The sequence below is a fragment of the Nycticebus coucang genome, chromosome 2 (genome assembly GCF_027406575.1).
Source record: "Nycticebus coucang isolate mNycCou1 chromosome 2, mNycCou1.pri, whole genome shotgun sequence".
Classification (NCBI taxonomy): Eukaryota; Metazoa; Chordata; class Mammalia; order Primates; family Lorisidae; genus Nycticebus; species Nycticebus coucang.
In genome coordinates this window covers 13,606,598-13,622,482 of record NC_069781.1, presented here as the reverse complement: position 1 = coordinate 13,622,482, position 15,885 = coordinate 13,606,598, and the positions used below count along the sequence as shown (strand labels likewise).

Below are 15,885 nucleotides of genomic sequence, written 5' to 3'. Positions count from 1 at the left end.
CTATGAGCCCAGATCTCTGCTCCCTCCATCTCTCTTGACAACTCATGGGCTGCTGTGTAAGTCAGAAAGTTAGCAGCAAGAGTTAGAATTCTAAACAGCTTTTCGTCAGACAAAAAGGATCAATTTTCATTATGTGAATGGCTACTTCATTAAGTGCTATAATGGCTCTGTCGAGCATCCATGAACGAACTATCAAGTCCTCAGAATGACATTTTTAGAGTGAAAAAGTACAATTTTAAAACCAAAACAGGCCCATTTCCACTATCCGCCAAATAAAGCTTGGAGGGGTCCTGCACACACAAGGGCATGCCAGCCCCCTCCCCATGAGTTTAATCTGAGCACCTCCCTCAGCATGTGAAACAGAAACACACAATAGAAAAGACTTTTTTTTTTTTTTTTTTTTTTTGCAGTTTCTGGCCAGGGCTGGGTTTGAACCCGCCACTTTGAGCATATAGGTCCAGCGCCCTACTCCTTTGAGCCACAGGCACCACCCAGGACTTTTTCATTTTTTAAAATCTATTTGCAAATCTCACCTTCCTCCAAATACTTTATATTTTTGCCCAGAATAAGTGAAATTGTCTTTGTTTTCCCTGTACAACAATTTAGCTTTAACATGCCACATGCACACACAATTAATGTAGCTAGACAATTCTACCCAAGCTAAAGGAGACTATGAGATCCGAGCTTAAAGTAAATGTGTATTAATTAGGTGGTCATTCAATAAAAAGATTATTTCTAACCAAATATGTGCATGCAAGTATATATATATATAATATATATACACATACACAGACACATACACATATTTTCAAAGAAGGGTTTTCTCCCCATACTTCTGGCAGTTCAGGTTTAAAGGTCAGATTTAAACTATCACCATGTTTCACAATGCAATCTGTGCAGTGCCGCGTAATGAAATGGTTCAGTAAAGGTGCTCGTGGAAATTCTTTTAATTAGGTCTAAGGCTTTTCAGTTGTCAACATGAATAAACCAAGAAGCATTCTCTTGCAAACACAACCCACAAAATTAAAATGTAAGATACCTTTGAAAAAACAGATATGCACTTGCAAAAGGAAAGTTATACATGTTTTTTACAACATAGCCTCTGCCAGTTTTTAAAAACTACCAACATCTTTCAACAACAAAATGGACTGCTAACCAAAAATAAAGGGGTTGCTCTATTTCTAATGAACCAGAACACTAAAGCCTTTTCTAATGGAAAGTATTTGGAAGAACAGTAAAGTTAATCATAACTAGAAATGTTTACGGGGAGACTAATGACTTTCTTCATGAGCAAAAGCCACCTTTCCATTTAACAATAATTAATTCTACAGATCAACAGTATTGCAGTTAGATATGGGAATGTCCCACAACGACTCCTGCAAAATGAATGACATCTATTAAGAATGCACCAAAATACATTTTTGCCCTCAGAACCACTATCTGAGGCCCAAAAGATGAACACATCACAGCAAGAATATCAGCAAGATGCCTGCTTTTCGAAGCCGTGTTGACCAACTAAACACACAGATTTGGAAATTTTTTTTTTTTTTTTTGGCCGGGGCTGGGCTTGAACCCGCCACCTCCGGCACATGGGACCGCCGCCCTACACGTTGAGCCACAGGCGCCGCCCCAGATTTGGAAATTTTAACCATCAGTTCAGAGCTGAAGGAGGGATGAAATTCACAAAATAAAACTGCAAGAAAATGGCAGGTTGCTTGGTAAAGTAGGGTTGTATTGAACTGAGCTCTGATGGGAAAAGTGACACTAGGCAAACTATTCCAACTACTACCAGAATTGCAGATTTTAGATGGATACAAAGGTGTTTACAAATGCCAACTGATCTTGACACTTGATGTGGAACAATGTTGACATGTAATAAATGTGTAATAAATCAGTGCCTTGATTGATCAACCAGTGAATGAATGTCAGTGAATGCCAAACGGGGGTAGGGAGTCCAACACCCCACAGTACATTGATTTGCCCGGAGCTCAGACAGAGCCTGAGTTCAAATTCCAGTGCTGCTGGCTGTTTATCTGGATGCCTCTAGGCAAGTTACTTAGCTGCATTTCTTCACCTATAAAAAGGGGATAAAGTACCTTCCCCTACTTTTTTTGCAGCATTGTTATGTAGATTAAATGTCAAGATTTTCAAAGCCCCTAGCACAGTGCCTGGCACACAGTAGGAGCCTAAAAGATGGTGACTATTCTTCCACTCTAGCCCAACACCAAAGCCAAAACTACCCAAGCTTTTATTTTAGCATCGAAAAGAATCATGGGTTCACAATTAACATTTTCTAGGGCATCAATTACTGAAATGTCACTCATTATGCTGAGTCTAGTGGATTTATTTAGTGACCCAAACGCGGTGTGTACTTGGGAGTTAATGAAGTGCTTGGTGTTTACAAAGATAAAAGCAGGATTGGTTTCAGCAACAATGCTGGGCAGAATGGATATAGATTTCCAGGCTTAGGGATGCAGCCGGGCCAGATCCACGGTGGATCACACGGATACATCCGCATAGAGTAAGATATCTCCTGAGGGGATCAGGGCATCTCCACCCCCTCAGGGGAGGAAAAAAAACAGGAAGGGGGGTGGGAAGTGTGTATAATAGATGTGTTTCGCAGTGTCCCTGCTGTGATGAACAACTTGATCCACTTACAGTTCCAAACACATGATGCATAAAAGAGCTGACAGAAATTCAATTCTTGCAAAGAAAAGCATCTGCTCTCTAGTGGGAACGGCCAAATATTAAGCAGTTTTAAGGCAGGGCAAAGACCTAGAGGAGCGCACTTCATTATCTAGATAGCGCGAGCACAGAAACGCAGAGGATTACAAACGAACAAAAAAGTAGCCAAGATTCCAGGCATTAATTACCCAGAGTAAAATGATTCAAGTTAAATCTTTGTTACGACAAATATTAAACCCAGCTGTGTTTATGCAGCAGTTGTGAAAAAGAAGAAAAAAAGAAATCCGTGTACAACGTCTGTGAGCTCTGCCGGTTAATTGAATTCGCTGGCAGCACTTCCTTCTCCGCGAGCCAAACATCCTCAAAGATAAAATGTAGCTTTTAAACAGACCTGGGGAAAACGGAATCAAGAAATTTCAACCAATAAAACACAACTCTTTACTGGTATAAAAGTAAAGTCAAATTCAGTAATGAAAGGAAGGAAGTCTCTTAAACATTTACTGCATTCCAAAGCTTGGAATTGCGGTTTATTGCTGAGGTCTCTTCTGATGTCCCACAGAGCTCCTGCTCCAGCATCTTTAATGAAGTCCCATAAACTCCCATAAAATCCTCGGCTGTTGACAAATCATACACACACGTTCAGGGCAAGGCTCGCTGGATCGTCACGCTCCTTCCCATTCTGCATGAAATTCACACGTCACGAAGTGGATGCTGTCGTGGACACTGAGTGGCCTGACCCAGAAGAGACTGATGGGAAATTCCTTAGAAGCTTGAGGGATGAGCAACTAGGTACTTGTCAGAGGTGATACTGCCAAGTTCTCTTCAGCAAACCGTCCCCTGACCCCCTGGTCCAATATCAGTAGATGTGGAGTTAGGGGGAGCTTTGGCCAGATTCTAGGAACCAGAGCAGCAACAAGCGGCTGGATCTAACACTCAACCCTTAGTATGGGATTCACTGGTACAAATTTTACCACATCATTCCCTTAAATACTTTGGCTGATTCTCCACTGCCCAAATTTTGAAGTTCAAACTTGTTTTTAATGACCATTCCCAATCTGGTCTCTCCTATCAACTACTTTGGTCTCATCTTTTGTTGGGTTACGCTAACCCGTTAATCCTTGGCCAGACACACAATGCTTTCGTTCCCACCTCCAGGCTCCAAGCATCCAGCCTCACTTCCCAGTGTGCTCAGGTCTCCTTCCCAGGAATGGTGACTGTTTCTTACATGTCTCTGAGTCCTTATGGCCCAACACACTAAGCACGTGTGCAAAAACCTTTGGCTGAATAAAAAATGGATTAAAAAAAAAAATCTCCATTTCTGAAGTGGCTAGTAGACCTGTGCTTTTGGGACACTCTGAACCAGAAATGTCTGGGGGCTCCAGTGGATGGAAGCAAAGCTGCTGGCGGGTAGGACAGCTGGAAGAGATGAGGCAGGAAGGCAGGCGGAGAGCGGATTACAAAGGGCCATATTCTGGAGCTTGAATTTCACATAGAGAAAAACAAGGAGCCACTGAAGGGTTTTAGAAATAGGGATGGTATCTGTGCTCTAGAATCTGCCTTTTTTCTGAGCCTGGAAGATGGACTGGCGTTGGGGAAGAGGGGCAAGCCTGGCAGCCCAGCTTTCATCAGCTCTTCTACTAACCAGCCTAGGACCTCCCTGAGGACACATGCCACGTCTTCATCACCTCCACACTCAGGATACCCTGGTGTAAGGTCTGGCATATAGCAGGTGCTCAAGAAATGCCTGCTGAATGAGAGTTTTGTTTTGTTTGGGAGATAGACACTCTGTCGCACTGGTTAGAGCACAGTGGCATCATCGTAGCTCACTGCAACCTCAAACTTCTGGGCTCAAGTGATCCTCTTGCCTTAGCCTCTTGAGCATCTGAGACTTTAAGAGCATGCCACAGTGCCTGGCTCATTTTTCTATTTATAGTAGAGATGGGATTTCGTTCTTGCTCAGACTCGTCTCAAACTCCTGATTCCTCAGCCTGCCAGAGAGCTATCTATTAGAGAATATTAACAATATACTCTTAACAAGACAGAAGGATCAAATCCACAAAAGGACCCTAGTCCTTTACTTCTGGGACCAAATGCATCAACTCACAGGGGTAGGAGCACATACCAGCTCCTAGGAGCCCTGCCCTGTGGCACAAAGCCTGAGGGTTTCGGGCCTTTCGAGAAACATGGAGAAAGACAAGGCTAAAGATAAACATGAAGTCTATAAACAAGCCCTTAGATCAATAAAAACTGGAGTATTCTCACCAAATTTCTCCTCCAAAATCCACAGCTCGGGAACAATGCAATCTTGTTAGTAAAAACAAGACCTCTGCAGGTTTTGTGGAACCTAGCACAGTATGAGGCATTAACCTTGCCAGTTTCACTTTTTTTTAAGAATAGAAAAAGCTAACTGAGATAAGATTATAAAATTTGAGACTAAATTGTCTAGGCATCTAGTGAAAAGCCAGAGCTATCCTGTTACTCTTTGCTCATGTCATAAATCATGTGAAAATCCACAGACTTATTCTGAAAACTTTTTAATACTGGGACCCCCTTTTACAATTAATTTCTAAGACGACTTCTTTTTGTAAAATTGTGTTTAAGTCAAAAATTATATACAATAGGATATATACGTTTTAAAAGTACATTCTGATGAGTTTTGACCAATGTATACACCTGTTTAGCCACCGTGATAATCAAGAAACAGAACAGTTACTTCCTCCCAAGAGGTTCCTTCGTGCCCCCTGGCAGTCAGATCCTGCCTCCTCCATCTCAGCCTAAGGCAACCCATTGATCTGCTTTCATCTACCATAAACTAACTTTCTCTCTTCTACAATTTCACACAGATGACATCATATGTATACACTATGTATCTGGCTTCTTTTGCTCACTGTGATCTATTTAAAAATCATTCCTGTTATTTTGTGTATCAAAAGCGTGTTACTGTGGAATATCGACTCAATAATATAACATTAGGGGTCAGGTACAGTAATATGAGCCTATAGTCTCAGCTAACCCAGAGGCTGAGGCAGGATTGCTGGAGCCCAGCAGTTCAAGGTTACAGTGAACACAATTGTACCACGGCTCTCTAGTCTGGGCAACAGAGCAAGACACTGTCTCTAAAATACTATTAATAAGAAATATAACACATAGTATCCATCTATCACTTGAAGGACATTTGTATTGTTCACAGTTATTATTTCCTATGAATAAAACTGCTACTAACCTTCATGTCCAGGCCGATTTGGATATATTTCTTTGATATATATTTTCATTCCTCTTGGATAAATATTTAGGAGTGAAATTGCTGATTTACATGTCAGGCATATGTTTAACTTCATAGAATATTGCTAGATTATTTTCCAAAGTGGTTATGTCACTTAATACTTCCATCAGCAGTGGTAAGAGTTCCTGATAAAAAGGGCGGTGCCTGTGGCTCAAAGGAGTGGGGCAGTAGCCCCATATACCAGAGGTAGTGGGTTCAAACCCAGCCCTGGCCAAAAGAGTTCCTGATAAGTTGTTGAAAATCAGGTTTACTGAGGTATGATTTATATACATAAAAATTCATCTCTTTTAGTGAATTGTTCTATGAATTTTAAAAGGTGCTTACAGCTATACATCTATCACCACAATCAAAAGGTACATGGTCCATCTCTTCCCCAATTTCCCTTGGGCCACTTTATGGTCCTGCAACCACTCAGCTTTCTAGTCTATAGTTTCTAGTTATAGTTATAGCTTTCTAGTCTATAATTTCTAGTCTATAGTTTTTCCTGTTATATCATACGTAGTGTAAGTGGATTCCTTTGCTCGTCATAACGTTTTTGAGATTCACCTTTTTTTTTTTTTTTTGTCCGGGGCCAGGTTTGAACCACCACCTCTGGTATATGGGGCTGGCACCCTACTCCTCTGAGCCACAGGCACCGCCCGAGATTCACCCATTTTGCTGGTTAGATCAGTAGTTTCTTTTCATTGCTAAGTAGTATTCCATTTTATGAGCACACCACTGTTAGTTTATTCACCAGTTGAAGGACTTTGGATTGTTTCCAGTTGGGGGCGGATAAAACACACACGTAGATGCATGTAAGTTTCATTTTCCCACCTAGGCGTGGGATTGCCTGGCCATATACTAACATGTTTATGATACATATTTATAAGAAATTCTCAGGCTTTTTACTTAGTATACAGTGTTACCTCATTGTGATATTAATTTGTACTCTCATGAATAATAATCCTGAGTATCTTTTCACATGCTTATTGGATATTTGAATGTTTTTTTGGCTGGGGCTGGATTTGAACCCACCACCTCTGGCATACGGGGCTGGAGCCCTACTCCTTTGAACCACAGGTACGGCCCGATATTTGAAATTTTTTTAGTGATGCGTCTCTTCAAATATTTTGCCCACTTTAATTGAGCTAGCTCATTGAGTTTTAGGAATAGTTTACATATTTTGGGAAAAAAGTCCTTTTTCGAATATTAAGTATTGGGAATATCTTATCTCAGTCTGAGGCTTGCTATGCTTCTTCATTCTTAAAATAATCTTTTGAAGAGGGTTTCTTTTAAGAACCCTCTTTCTTTTTTCTTTTAAGATGGATGCTTCTTATATCCTAAGAAATCTGTTCTACCCCTAGTTGGTGAAGATTCTCTCCTATATTTTCTGCCCATCATTTGATAGTTTTTGCTTCTATATTTAGGTCTATAATCTATTTTGAATAATAATTGCATGACGTGAAAATCAAGGTTCACTTTTCTCCATCTTAATATCTAGTTGTTTTGGCACATTTGTTGTGAGGGGGATTCCCTCTCCTCTCCCTTTTGAATTACTTTGGCATTATTTGTTAAAAAAAAAAAAATCAATTAACCACTGATGTGTAGGCCTAATCATGGATTCTTCATTTTGTTCTATTGATCCATATGTCTATTTATACTGTCTTGACTACCATAACGTTATAGTAGCTCTTGAAAATAGGTAATATAAGTCCTACAACTTTGTTCTTCTTTTTCAACATTGTTTTGGCTATTCTAGATTTTTTGTATATTCATATATATTTTAGAATCAGCTTGTCAAGTTTTCAAAAAAAAAAAAAGCCATCTGAAATTTGGGTTGGGATTATATTGAAGCTATAGATCAATTTAGGGAAAATCAACATCTTAAAAATATTGAGTCAAAAAAATATTGAGTCTTCCAATCCAAAACATGGGATATCTCTCCATTTATTTAGGTTTTTAAAATTTTTTTCTCTGAAATGTTTTATAGCTTTCAGGATGCAAATCTTAAAACATATTTTGTTAAATTTATTCCTAAGTATTTTGTGTTTTGTATGCTATTTTAAATGGTACTTTAAAAAAAATCTCATCTTTCAATTGCTCATTACTAGTATATAGAAATACATTTGATTCTTGTATACTGATTTTTTCCTGCACCCTTGCTAAATTCATTTATGAGACTCCTTAGGATTTTCCATGTACATGATCGTGTTGTCTGAATAAAGACAATTTTACTTCTTTTTAATCCTTAGGGTTTACTTCTTTTCCTTGTCTTGGTCAACTGGTTATAACCTCCAGTGGAATGTTGAATAGAAACAGGAAGAAAATTTCTCTTTTTTGTTCTGTTCTGGGGGGCGGGGGAGCAATCAGTCTTTCATTGTTGAGTATGAGGTAAGCTGTGGGTGTTTCCTAGATGGTATCAGAATGAGGATACCTAGTTTCCGAAGATCTTTTATCATGGATGGTGCTGAATTTTTCTAAAATATATTTCTTGCATGTTTTCATATCATTTTCCTTCTTAAGCTATTGAGAAATTGATTGATTTTCAAATATTGGCCGATCTATATTCACACCTTTTAAAAAGGGTGTACGTTTGCCTGGCATATGTTTTCCATCCTTTTACTTTTCATCTACCTGACTCATCAGAGTTCTTATAGTAAGCATATAATTGGGTCTTGCTTTTTTACTACCTATATAATTTGATAATCTCTTAAAATTATTTAGAACTTGTAAGGTTAATAATTGATATTGTTGAATGTATCATCTTGCAAATTGTATATTTGCTCCATTTTGTTTCGTTCCTTTATTCTTTCCCCTATTAATATTTGTGAACTTTCTTTTTTTTTTTTTTTTTTTGTAGAGACAGAGTCTCACTGTACCACCCTCGGGTAGAGTGCCGTGGCGTCACACAGCTCACAGCAACCTCTAACTCTTGGGCTTACGCGATTCTCTTGCCTCAGCCTCCCGAGCAGCTGGGACTACAGGCGCCCGCCACAACGCCCGGCTATTTTTTTTTTATTGCAGTTTTGGCTGGGGCTGGGTTTGAACCCGCCACCCTCGGCATATGGGGCCAGCGCCCTACTCACTGAGCCACAGGCGCCGCCCAATATTTGTGAACTTTCAATATTGACTTATTAGCTATATATCTCTGTCTTATTTTTTCTCCTTTAGTGGCTCCTCTAAGGTTTACGATACACAGCTTTAATGTAATACCATCTTCCTTCAAGTAATATTATCCCAATTTACACATGCAGGTAACTTAAAAACCTTTCAACAGCACACTTCTATTCTCCACTGCCACCCTGGTCTTTGTGGTTATTGCCATACATTTTCTTTTATATATGCAATAACACACAATACCTTGATTTTATTTTTTTTAGACAGAGTCTTACTATGTCATCCTCGGTATAGTGCTGTGACATCATAGCTCACAGCAACCTCAAACTCTTGGGCTTACGCTTGGTGCCCCCATAACACAGTGGTTACAGTGCCAGCCACATACACCAAGCATGGCAGTTTTGAACCCAGCCTGGACCAGTTAAACAATAATGACAACTGCAACAACAACAATCGTCAGGCGTTGTGGCAGACCCCTGTAGTCTCAGCTACTGGGGAGGCTGAGGCAAAAGAATCGCTTAAGCCCAAGAGTTTCAGGTTGCTGTGAGCTGTGACGCCACGGCACTCTACCAAGGGCTATATAATGAGGCTGTCTCAAAAAAAAAACAAAACAAAAAACAAAAAACCCTCTTGGGCTTAAGCGATTCTCTTGCCTCGGTATCCCAAGTAGCTGATACCTTGATATTTTTATCTTAAATGTTCAACTACCCTTTATAAAAATTAAAAATGAAGAAAGGCTTTTAAATTGACCAGTTCTGGTTTGCTTTACTCCCTTATCGTCCAAGCTTCTCTATGGTATCATTTTTTTCTACCTGAAGAACCTCTTTTATCATTTCCTATAATGTAGGTCTGTTGACAATGATTTCTCTCATTTTTTGTCTCCAAAAGTCTTAATTTTGCCTTCAGTTTTGAAACATGTTTTCACTGGTTAGAAAATTCTAGGTTGACAATTTTCTTTCATTTCTTCACTTGATCTTAGCTAAAAGACTGAGATCTCTTTCATCTCTTAAAAAATGTTATTCCAGGGCGGCGCCTGTGGCTCAGTCGGTAAGGCGCCGGCCCCATATACCGAGGGTGGCGGGTTCAAACCCGGCCCCGGCCAAACTGCAACCAAAAAATAGCCGGGCGTTGTGGCGAGCGCCTGTAGTCCCAGCTACTCGGGAGGCTGAGGCAAGAGAATCGCTTAAGCCCAGGAGTTGGAGGTTGCTGTGAGCTGTGTGAGGCCACGGCACTCTACCAAGGGCCATAAAGTGAGACTCTGTCTCTACAAAAAATAAAAAAAAAAATGTTATTCCATTATATTTTGGAATAACAAAAAAATGTTATTCCATTATACTATGGAATAACTTACATAGTTTCCAACAAAAAGCCTGTTGTAATTACTTCTTTCTCCTCTGTCTTTTCTTTAAACTGTTTCTCTTTACCACTGGTCTTGAATAATCATCACGGTGTGCCTTTGTGAGTTTTGTTGGGTCCATTACTCTTGAGGTTCATTGAGCTTCTCGGAGCTTTATCATTCACCAAAAAAAATTTTTTTAAAGGCATAATCTCGTAAGTTTTCTTTCCTCTCTCCACATTCCTTGCCTTCTGGGGCTCCAAGTATATGTATGTTAGTCCTCCTCATGTTGTGTTATGGAGTCACACTGAGCTCTATTAACTCTTTCCTGTCTTTTTCTGTTCTCTGGTTCATACTGCCATGTCTTCAAGTTCATTAATCTTTTATTCTGCAGTGTTGCATCATCTTTTAATTCCATTAGTGATTTTTTTTCATTCCAGGTATTATGTTTGTTACTTTTTGATGTTCTGTTTCATTCTTTATATCTTCCATTTCTCTCCTTATTTAGATCAGCAGATCATATCTTCCTTTAAATTCATGAGCATATTTCTTTTTTTTTTTAAATATTTTAATTTTATCCATAATCTTCATTCTTTTCTTTTCTTTCTTTTTTTTTTTTTTTATTGTTGGGGATTCATTGAGGGTACAATAAGCCAGGTTACACTGGTTGCATTTGTTAGGTAAAGTCCCTCTTACAATCATGTCTTGCTCATGAGCATGTTTCTAATCTTTATAATATCTGCTTCAAGGTCTTTGTCTACTAATTCTATAATATCTGTCATTTCTGAATCTGTTTCCATTGACTAATTTTCAATGGGGTGACATTTTTCTGATATTCAATGTGTCTTATACTTTCAAAATAGGATGTCAAATACGGTGAATGCATGTTGTTGAGTGTTAGATTTTGTTGCCTTCTTTTACAGAGAGTTATTTTTACAGGTGGTTAGATTTTTTACCCATCAGACTGATCTTTTAAAAGCTTTTTTTTTTTTCAAAAAAGGAAAAGGTTTATTTAAAATTTTTTAAGTTTAACATACACACACAAAAAGGCACACACTATTGGCGAAAAGCTTGATGACTTCTTCCCTGTGTAATGGGCATTCAGCTAAAAACCAGCACATTACTAACACCCCCAAACCCCTGTCTTATGCTTCTCAGGCCACGTTTTAAGCTCTGCCTGGTGGGGATAAAATAACCTTTACTCTAGAGCTAATTGAGATCTACTATCAAGTCATGGCCTCCTAAAGTCACTTGTGATTGTCCTGAGAGCTCAGTACGATCTCTTTACTCTGGCTGGTCAGAACTAGAATAATCCCTAGATTTGTGTGAGCTCTGAGAACGATTTATCTTGTAGCCCCCTGTCAGGAGTTTCACCCCACAAATGGGCAGATGAGTGTTAGCAGGTGAGTCGATTCCGATTTCTGGAACTCTTTTGCTGAATAGAGTTCACCCATAGACTTAAACCATTTCTCCTTCAAACAGTTCTTTAAACTTTCAACTCAGTAAGACTAGTGTGCTTTGCTGAGGATTCCCCTCCTAGCACCAACCAGTGTCCAGAAAATTCCTCACGGCAGAAAGCAGTGGGATAGGCCTCCTCTCCCTTACTTCCTTTCTCTCAGGGATCACGGTCCCGAACTGCCTATTGTTCACGATGGGAAAACAGTTCTTTTCATATTTGTCCAGAGTTTTAATTGTTAATGGTGGGAGGATTAATCCCATTCCAATTATTCTATTGTGGTTAGGAGCAGAACCAAGGCCTCTTTTAATGAAGTTTCCAGCATGGATGCCATGCTTTGCAAGATTTCATCTACCAAAATAACCCAACCCATATGTGCCGTCTACCCTTCTATCTATTCAGTGGCTGTTAGATCCTTGGAAAACAAAGAAAAGTAAAACTTGATTCCTTCCCTCAAAGAACTCACAATTAAAAGGCAAAGGACAGAAATGGGTGATAAATCAGTATAATTATATAAGCAGCACAAGGGGCTAGGGATATAGAGAAAGAGAAAGATATGCTCAAATCTATTTGAAGTGATCAGGGAATATTTTTAAAAAATAGAACAATGTTGGGCGGCACCTGTGGCTCAGTGAGTAGGGCGCCGGCCCCATATGCCGAGGATGGTGGGTTCAAACCCAGCCCCGGCCAAACTGCAACAAAAAAAAGCCGGGTGCTGTGGCGGGCACCTGTAGTCCCAGCTACTCGGGAGGCTGAGGCAAGAGAATCGCGTAAGCCCATGAGCTGGAGGTTGCTGTGAGCTGTGTGAGGCCATGGCACTCTACCAAGGGCCATAAAGTGAGACTCTGTCTCTACAAAAAAAAAAAAAAAAAAAAAAAAAGAACAATGTTTACAGTAAGTCTTGAGAATGAGTAAAAAATTAATAGATGAGGCGGGACATTTAGGACAAAAGCACCCCTATTTGCAAAGTTCTAAGTTCTGAAGCAACATATAATATACAGTTTGAGGCAGGGAGGGGACAGGGCCAAAGCTACAGAAACACCCCCTCTCCCCAAAATGGGAGGATCGTGTGGTGAAAGAGGCCTTGCATGTCATGCTAACCATCAGTTACATCCATAATTCATCATCAACTATCACCCACTGCACTTATAGGATACATGTTTTGAATATATCATGTACATTACACTTAATTCTCACAACAACCTTAAGAGGAAACTAAGAATCAGAGAGCTTAAGCAATTTTCCCCAAGACCACATGGTTAGGGGTGGCACCTATGGCTCAGTGAGTAGGGTGCTGGCCCCACATACCGAGGGGGGTGGGTTCGAACCCGCCCTGACCAAGCTGCAACAATAACAACAACAACCAAAAAAAAATAGCCAGGCATTGTGGCGGGCGCCTGTGGTCCCAGCTACTCGGGAGGCTGAGGCAAGAGAATTGCCTAAGCCCAAGAGGTGGAGGTTGCTGTGAGCTGCGATGCCACAGCACTCTATCGAGGGCGACAACGTAAGACTCTAGCTCTTAAAAGAAAAAGAAAAACAAACAAACAAAAAAAACACATGGTCAATAAGAAGCCAGGATTTAAACACCAGTCTGCCTGATTCCGAATCCATCAAAGGGAACATGCCTTGAATCTGCAAGACAATGGGAAGTTATGGAAAGACATTTTGTCTTTAAAAGATTTTTAAAAAATTGTATTTGTTTTTCTAACAGTTTTAAGTAAGAGGGAAATAAAGTTCAGTTTATATTTTTAGAAAAAAGTCACTCTGGTGCATGAAGAAGATGAGTGGCAGGTCAAGGCTGGAGCCAGACACAACAGTTTTGAGGCTGCTGGTAAAAGGGCAGGAGAGAGGTAAGAGCTTGGGTTAGGTGCTGGTTTGGAGGGATGAAGAAGAGGATGAGATTTACAAAATGTCTAAGAAGCAGAATTTGTCACGTGTAGTTAATACACAGCTTTGACAAAAGGGGAGACTGTAAGGTCAAGGATGGACGTGCTGATACACCAAAAGTATCAGGTCCTATGCCAAATGCAAGGACATAAAAACGAAAAGGAAATAATTTCTCCTCTTGAGAAATTGAGGGCTCACGTAGCATCATTCAGATCTATGAATCCACTGAAATACAGTAAGTACTTTCTGGAGCCCTGTCAGCCCCCACTACCATCTTGAGAATCCGTAATTAATCTAGAGCCCCATGCTGGAAACCACTGCTACAGAACGTTCGCAGCCCTGGTACAGACTAGCTGCAGACAGGAGGTCCCAATGCACAGGCTGAGACTGTCAAGACATGGGAGGAATTCATTGTCCCCTGAATCTTGCCTGCAATAATCAACAATAATTTTAATTAAAAACAAATGCAGGTACCATTTATTGAACCCTGACAACATGCAAGCACTGTGGAAAGCTTTTAGTGAACATTCCTTCATTATTATATGCCACAATAATCCTAAGAGCAGGCCTAGGATTCCTTTTTCAAAGTGGGAAACTGAGGCTCTGAGGGAGAACATAACTTACCCAAATTACTGTGGTTTCTTAAGGCCACCTCATTTATCTTTATTTTATTTTATTTTATTTTGGCCGGGGCTGGGTTTGAACCCACCACCTCCGGCATATGGGACCGGCGCCCTACTCCTTGAGCCACAGGCGCCGCCCCTCATTTATGTTTAAAAGGCATCCTAGCATCTGCCATCTTTAGGAAGCCTCCATTATACTCCCCCAAATTTTGTTATTCTCTCCCCTGGGCCTTCTGTGCCTGCTTCCTGTTTCCCTGTGGTTCCTATTACGCTATACTGTAATTTATACGTAACTGACACATCTGTGTCCTCTACCAGCATATACTCTTTGAAGATCTGCTTCTTCTGCTACTCAGTGACAGCATGGGATCAGAACAGTGCAGGTGGAACCAGTCAGTCCACTCCATACCTTCTGAGCTGCTAGTCACCATCATCTCATGCTGCCCCATAGCTCTTGGCCATTTTTTGCACCTGACATGCCTCAGGTTCACGTCCCACATTCAATTGCCTGGTCCGTGCCTAAGACACCATGGCTTAAAGAGGTACTAGCTCACTGAAAGGAAATAGGGATGGTAGTCTCAGATTCCTTGGACCAAAAGAACTATTAAATTCTGGCCACCCGGACCTAGGACACCAACCACGTACCCTGTCCTGACCTGATTACCTGCAATTCTTGCATCCGTATGGCAGTTTCATCTTCCTAAGTTCTGTCACCTCTCGCTGCCTCAGAGGGAGGCAGTGTAGACACAGTGGAGGCAGCACAGGCTTTGGTGTCACCCAAATCAGGTTTCCAATCTCAGCTCTGCTCCTAACCAGTCATAGGATCTGTGGCAAGGCATGCACTAAGGTTCTTTTTGCCCTGTAAAAAAGGAGAGAATGCCTACCCTCTGGGGCTGAGATGCTAACTGAATGAGACCTCGAATGCAGCAGGGCCCTGTGAACCCACAGGGCTGGCTTCACACGTTGGTTCCACCTCCCTCTAGCTCTGTGGGTAAAGTGGGAGAGAGGACGATGCCTCCCCTCAGAGTGGGGTGAAGAGGAAGCGAGAGGTCAGTGACACAGTGCCCAGCGGAGCAAGTCAATGAACGGGGCCACTATTTAATTATGTTACAAATGAGGCATACAAATGACTCCCTGAATAATTTCACGGTGAATTAGGAGTAGAGAAGTTTCAAATTCTGTTGTAAGTCATTCATCAACAAATAGCAGTTTCTACAGAACCACACAGTGTCACTGGGGCTCCTGGCAGTGACACGGCATCAGGGCCCCCAGGTAAAGCACTTCCCCGACCAAGACACAAATCCTAGCCCCGTATCAGCAATACAGGGCCAGAAAGATCGACTCCTTTCATTCTGTAAGTCAGAATAACTTTCCAGCTCTTCTAACAGGTTAGACCAGAAACATTAAAACCATACTTTCCCATGAAGCCCAATCCCCATTTGTGTAGGCCGGGGAGGATGGGTGTAGTTCAGACAGCTGCCCACAGGGCAGCACAGTGTAGCAACACGAGACAGGTGCA

The 15,885-nt window shown here is 40.8% G+C and overlaps 1 protein-coding gene across 9 annotated transcripts in view; it reads right to left on the bottom strand.

Annotated features, from left to right (window-relative positions):
- Window positions 1-15,885, bottom strand: part of DENND1A (DENN domain containing 1A) — a 536,096-nt gene that overhangs the window by 171,105 nt on the left and 349,106 nt on the right. The gene's annotated exons all lie outside the window — the stretch shown is intronic.